We start from the raw sequence: 6,396 nt of genomic DNA, 5'->3' as shown, positions 1-6,396 counted from the left end.
GTGGGACGTGCTGCTTTTCCTCCTCCTGTCTCACCTACCCAGCTCACCTTTGCCTGGCACTTGTTGGCAGCTCTCCAAAATAAAATTCCTGGTGTCCTCAGCTCCTGGTGGGCTGAGGCTTTGAAGCAAAGTGACTTGGTATCCTTTTAACTGCCCATGGTTTTTTTCTCAGCCCATGACTGTGCGCTGAACCTGCTCTTATTCCCCAGCGAACCGTACCTGCGATGCCTCCTCGCAGCACCCAGTGAGGCTGGTAAGCCTTACTGCGTCTCCCTCGATGTGTTATTTCCAGCCAGGAGGGTTTCTCCTGAGAGTTACTGTCCCCAGTTAATTCATTATCGAGGTAGAGTTGATGTTTCACCTGTTTCACGCTGCGAACAACACGAGTTTGCTTGTGTTTCAGGATCCTGTTGCTGCTAGAAAGCAACTTGGATCACCAAGGGACATCTCTTTATTACTGAAATATTGACATCCTTTATCCTTGTATTTGCAGTTTGATTCTTGTGCATTTTACATGACTGACTGAGCGACTGTGCCACTGTCTGTCCACAGATGTAGCGGTACCTACTGCTGCTCCTTCTCTTTGCTCTAATGGAAAACTGCATTATCAGTCCTGGGCCTTACTAGTGATAAAATCCCATCACAAAATGTCATATCTAATACTCTCCACTGTCCCAATCCTTTCCTCAGCCCCTGGAAAATGTCTGTTAGTTGACAGGACAAAGTAGAATTTGGCAAATTGTTCCCTTTGAAAAGATGGTGAGGAAAATATTTCTGATTTCTCAGTCCAGCCTGGCAGCTGCTTTTTTTTCCCCTGACTTTTTGGGAGGCAGGGAGAAACTGGTGAAGAGGATAGAGCTGGAAAGCTGACAATCATTAACTGTTTTCAAAATAAAATGTATTTGTGCTTTAAAAGGACCCAATCTGAAATGAAGTATTTGTGAGTTATCAAACAAAATCTTTGAATGGTCCCAAAACGAAGTCATTTTGGGTTTTTAATCCACAGTTCTTGACTTATTTCTAAAAATGGCCTAAATTTGGAAATAATTATTAAAAATAAGATGAAAAGTTAAAAAAAACCCCACCAAATTGCTTAAAGGAGAAAGCTTTCTCATCCTACTTTGCAGTGGTCTGTGTAGGGCTAACTACACTGGGGACATGCCCTGCTCCTCCTGGACACGTTGGATGCGAGACCAAGCACAGATCTCTTTGAGGAGGGTCAGGCTGCCTGCCCTGTAGAGCAGAGAGCATTTGTTTCCAGGGCAGTATTGAATACTTTCCTTTCCTCCTCTGGAGGAGGGTGTTTGTTACTGAACGTGCTGCTCTGAGCAACAGAAATGAACTTTAACGGAGACTGAACGGGAAGAGGCTGTGGTATCCTGTACTGATCGCGGGTTGTGTTGCCATCAGTGGGAGTTTCACAAGAGACCAATGGAGCCGGGATTAAACCTTTGATTGGTTTGCTCCTGGTATTAAGTGCCCCCTGGCTCTATCAAATCAGGTTGATCTAAAAGTTAGAGGAAGGCATGGGAAAAGAGCTCACGCATGGTGTGAAAGCTAGCCACGAGTTTTGCACATCTTTATCCCTAGCAGTAACCCCAGGGCTGGGAAAAGGGGTTTTGCTAGACCTCCTTCTGTACTAAGTAGCAGCTTCATGGTTGCATGACTAGGTGGATGGTGTGGAAAGTGTTTTCCTAATAATGGAGATGACGAGCAGCTGTGCAGAATTTCTCAAGAGGATGGATGTCTTAAGCTAGTTCTAACTTGGGTAATTTCCCCTTGGGCCCTCAATTCTGCATAAACGTTCAACCACAGGCAGTATCCCAATAGCCTCATGGCCTAATTCTTATGCCCCGTGGTGTAATCGAGCCTTGAGCATGGTCCAGCTCTCTGCAGGGCCTAGACTTTCCATCGTGACAGTCTGTGCCTTGGGTTTTTCCAAGGCATGTTTGATTTGTGAGATAAAGTGTAAAATACTATTACTGCAATGGTAGGATTTGTTGGAGTCTTGAATGAAGACAACAAAAAGGTCATGGGAAGAGCCTGCTGTTTTCTTGATTTTAAGACAAACTATAGAAAAAGCAAAAACACAATTAACGTGAGGGTTTCTTAAGCGACCCTAGAGATGAATAATAATTTAATATCGTACTGTAGGATCTTCAGTGTCTGCGTCCCTGTTCAGGGATGCTCTGTCCCGCATTGCCCTCTAGCGAGGACGGTGCAGAAGCAAATAACGTCTTCCAGCTTGCAGCCTCCGGGATATGAAATGCAGTATTTTAATACCTGAGGACATGGCTTGTTCCTGAAGTGGCGGTTTGCCATGCGATGCGAATAGTGCGAGGAGGGGGAGCGTTCACCTGCCGCAGATGCCGGTGCGTGTACCTGTGCTGGCTGCAGCTTGCTTAAGGTTTGCTTTTTGTTTGAGCTAACTGCCTCTGCAAGCATCTCCTGCTGCTGCTGGATCACCAGCAGAAAGGCCCCTGCTCCCTTCTGCTTTGGAAAAGGGGGAAAATATCCCCTGGGTATGTTTTGGTGAACGAGGAGGGGGAGCGTTCACCTGCCGCAGATGCCGGTGCGTGTACCTGTGCTGGCTGCAGCTTGCTTAAGGTTTGCTTTTTGTTTGAGCTAACTGCCTCTGCAAGCATCTCCTGCTGCTGCTGGATCACCAGCAGAAAGGCCCCTGCTCCCTTCTGCTTTGGAAAAGGGGGAAAATATCCCCTGGGTATGTTTTGGTGGATGATCTTTTCCCATGTTCTTTGTCTTACCCTTTGCTCCCTGAAACACTTTGGTTCTACAGTTTTGCCTGTACACACACAGTCTGATAACACTGCCTGTGTTTTGGACATTGTCACAGGACAAACTTCTGTCCCTCTTCAAGCCAACACTGGTACACCCCAAGGGGTTGCCCAGAGTGTTAGAACTGGTCTTTATCATTCTGCCTCTTTAGCCCTATGAGCCTGCATCAGTGCCAAATGACAATTATGGTGTGTTCCCAGTTCTCCAGAGCTGTTAGACACTTATCAACCAGCAGTAGGTTTTAAAAAATAATAAAAAAAGGAAAACAAGCATCTGCTGCCTGTGAAGACCACGTCGTGCCTGATTCATCCTGTCCTCAGGTCTTAGTTAAACCTTATTTAACCCTATCCTGGGTTGTGGGTGCCCTGAATCAGCTGTCTCTTGGCCACGCAGTCCTTTCGCTGGCACACACGGTCCCATCAGGGCAGTGGCACAGCAGTTCAGCAACCCCCTTGCCTCCTCGGTGCCGGTGGGAAGCCTGGGGTGCTTCGGTGCCCGCAGCGACCTTCCCTCGGGGGAATCGTCCCTGCGGCTGTGAACCCACAGGCAGCTCTGGAGGAGCAGTTTCTTGGGGTGCTGACTTCCAGGGTCTGGGCTGAGGATCTGCGACTGGGAAAGAGGAGATGCTCGGGTCTGCCTGGGTTTTCCTTCCTCTTGTTCCTTCTGGGACAGGGAAGTAAGAGTGGAGGAGTGTCCAGAGTCCCGCTAAGTCCAAGGGCTCATCCAAAACACAGGCTTCATTTGTCACTGCCTCAGTGACCTGAGACCCAGTGCATCCTTACAGGCTTGACCGTAATTACACAGAAATCCATAATTCGTGTTCACTCATCAGAGAATAACCTGGGCTTTGATTGCCAGCTTGTTCATTGGAGTAATAGCCACAGCCCTTCCTCTGCTAGATGCTGTCTGTTTAAACTCTCTGACTAAGAACTTAACACTTTTCCAACAGTTTGTTCTAAAGTTTCTGATTTCCTGCATGCAAAGGGCCGAAGGGTGCAGCCTGATTGTGAGTATGGCAGGCAGGTGGGTCACTGATCCTCCTGGGGGCTGTAGGACCCCCGGCAACACGTCCCTGATCGTGTTTGGGGAGCTGGGTGGGCTGCACCCTCACCCAGCCTGCTCTGCATGGCACTGGTGGGATGAATGTCAAACACTAATGCCATCTAGTGACCAAAAAAATGCAACGTGGATATTTTATAAAATCCCACTGGAAATGTTATAGCCCCAAGTGGGGCAGGCCTTGGGGCCGGGAAAGAGGGAGATGGTGCTGGGTGTGCTGGGATAAGAAATCCCTGTTCCCTGCTCTCCCAACCTGTCTCTTCCCTCATTTCACATCCCATTAAGTGCTTCTGCAGGGCAACCAGGGACTGGGATCTCCCAGGTGAGTCTTTCCAAGTCCCGGGTAAACAAGGCACGGGCTTCCTAAGCAGCTCTGTTGATTGAGGAGCACAACTTCCCCACCTTACTGCTGGATTGTGGAGCACAAGCCCAACGCCCAGGGTCAGGGTGGCTGTGGGAGGGGAGATGGCTTGCTCTAGTACTGCCGTGGACATCCTGGGCAGAGACCCTGGGGGCTAGTTTAAGCTGGCAGCACGGGCTGTGACGTGGTGCTATTGCTGCAGCTTTGAGCTTAGCTGAGACAGGGCAAGGGATAGCAGCTTCTGCCACTGTCCTGACAGCAGTGACTCCTTCCTGCGGTTCATATAACCTGACATTTTTTCACCTCCCACAACCTCTTGCTTCTGTAGGTGATAGGTGTGAAGGCACGAACATTCTGGTTTCTGCACGAGTGGCTGGCTGGACACGTCATTGCTTTGTACCTTATTAATCCAGTCAAGTCACGGTGCCACAAACCTGGAGGAATTAGTTTACACTCTGCATTTTAAACGTGAAGGTGAAGTTACTTCTGACCATACCAGCTTACCCTGCTTGGCCAAGCTGTCATCGACGGTGCGGTTTGCCTTGTGTAGGGCTGGTGGTCTTCTGGGAATCACAGAATGGTTTGGGTTGGAAGGGACCTTAAAGATCATCTAGTTCCAACCCCCCTGCCATGGGCAGGGACACCTTGCACTAGACCAGGTTGCTCAAAGCCTCATCCAGCCTGGCCTTGAAGATGGCCAGGAGTGGGGCATCCACAGCTTCTCTGGGCAACCTGTTCCAATATAGATCTCTCCTCTTTGAATTAGAACCCGTTACCCCTTGTCCTGTCACTACAGAACCTTGTAAAAAGTCCCCCCCAGCTTCCTTGTAGGCCCCTTCAGGTACTGGAAGGTGCTATAAGGTCTCCCCAGAGCCTTCTCTTCTCCAGGCTGAACAAGCCCAATTCTCTCCTCCAACTCCTGAGAAATGCACAGAGAGAGAACTTTGGGATGAAAAGTTCTAGTTAAGGAGCTTGAGGGATGAGACAGCTGCAACGAAGTGCATTACAAAAGCACCAAGATGCCAGGCAGCACCCCCAAAGAGATTTGGGGAGAGATGTGAGATGCACCCTGCTGCCGAAAGAGAACGAGCAAAGCACTATAAGCTCCTTCTTGGGTCATTTCTGAAGTGACGCGATGCCCAGACTGGTGCCAGTACAGGCTGGCACGTCACCGACCGAGGGTCCCGAAGAGCTGCCCCCCTCACCAGGCACATGGTCCATCAGCAGTGCTCTGCCCCATAGCGAACAAGCTGGCGCTTGCTCTGCTCCGTGCTGCTCAGACTTGCCCGTGCTTTCTTCAGAAAGCCATTTGCAAGGGTCCTCGGGGACTTTTTGTTGTTTTTCTATCCCAAATGTGAAGGTACCAAATATGTTCCTGTTGTCTAATTTACAAATGCTTTGTGTTATCTTTGCTGCTTCTTTCTCTGGATTATCCTTGCGTCCCCCTGCCTTTATGCCCTGGATAATTGAGAGTTGGCGGTGTGCCTGTGGCGTTCCTGTTTCAGGGCCAAAATGGGAGTGAGAATAAATGCTTCTAAATATTGTATTGAAGCAAATAAGTAATTTACTCATAATAGCTCTTCATCTCGCATTACACTGGCAATTTCATGCACATTTTGCAGGAGGAGCAAGCAGTTGTGAGAGTTTGGAAGACCCGTGCGCTTTGGGGAATATTTGCCTTGTGGGTATGATGGGAAGGAGGGCTTCACAGGTTTGGAAGACTGCTCCTACTTCTGTAAAGGAACTTCATCTAGCAGTCTGTGACAGCGCTGCATTTTATAGATTTGCTGACCCTAAATTCTAAAAGTATCCCTGTCTACCAGAAATTTAGCTGGAGTTGGCAAGGTAAAGACTTCCCTATGGGGAAAATACAGGTCTGCCTTACCTTGTGCTTTTGAGTAAGACATCTTTTAGAGCAGCCAGCTGACCAAAACACAGTATACGTTCACCCTGTCTTCTCAACTCAAGAGAAATCCTTCAGCATTAACACAGCTCCATCTCTTCTTTTTTCCTGAAGAGATACGGAAAAGCAAAAAGCACTTGTGGTGCTCTTTTGCCTGAAGCATTTGACACACAGACATACCTTATCTATTTGTCATCAGTAGGGCAATAGCATCTTGGTGGAGACAAGCAGAACAACCTGCAGTGAATAACCTGAGCTCAGTACTAATCTTCTCTTT

Source organism: Eurypyga helias, unplaced genomic scaffold (assembly GCF_000690775.1).
Source record: "Eurypyga helias isolate BGI_N326 unplaced genomic scaffold, ASM69077v1 scaffold12458, whole genome shotgun sequence".
Classification (NCBI taxonomy): domain Eukaryota; kingdom Metazoa; phylum Chordata; class Aves; order Eurypygiformes; family Eurypygidae; genus Eurypyga; species Eurypyga helias.
This window is presented reverse-complemented; position numbering follows the sequence as displayed.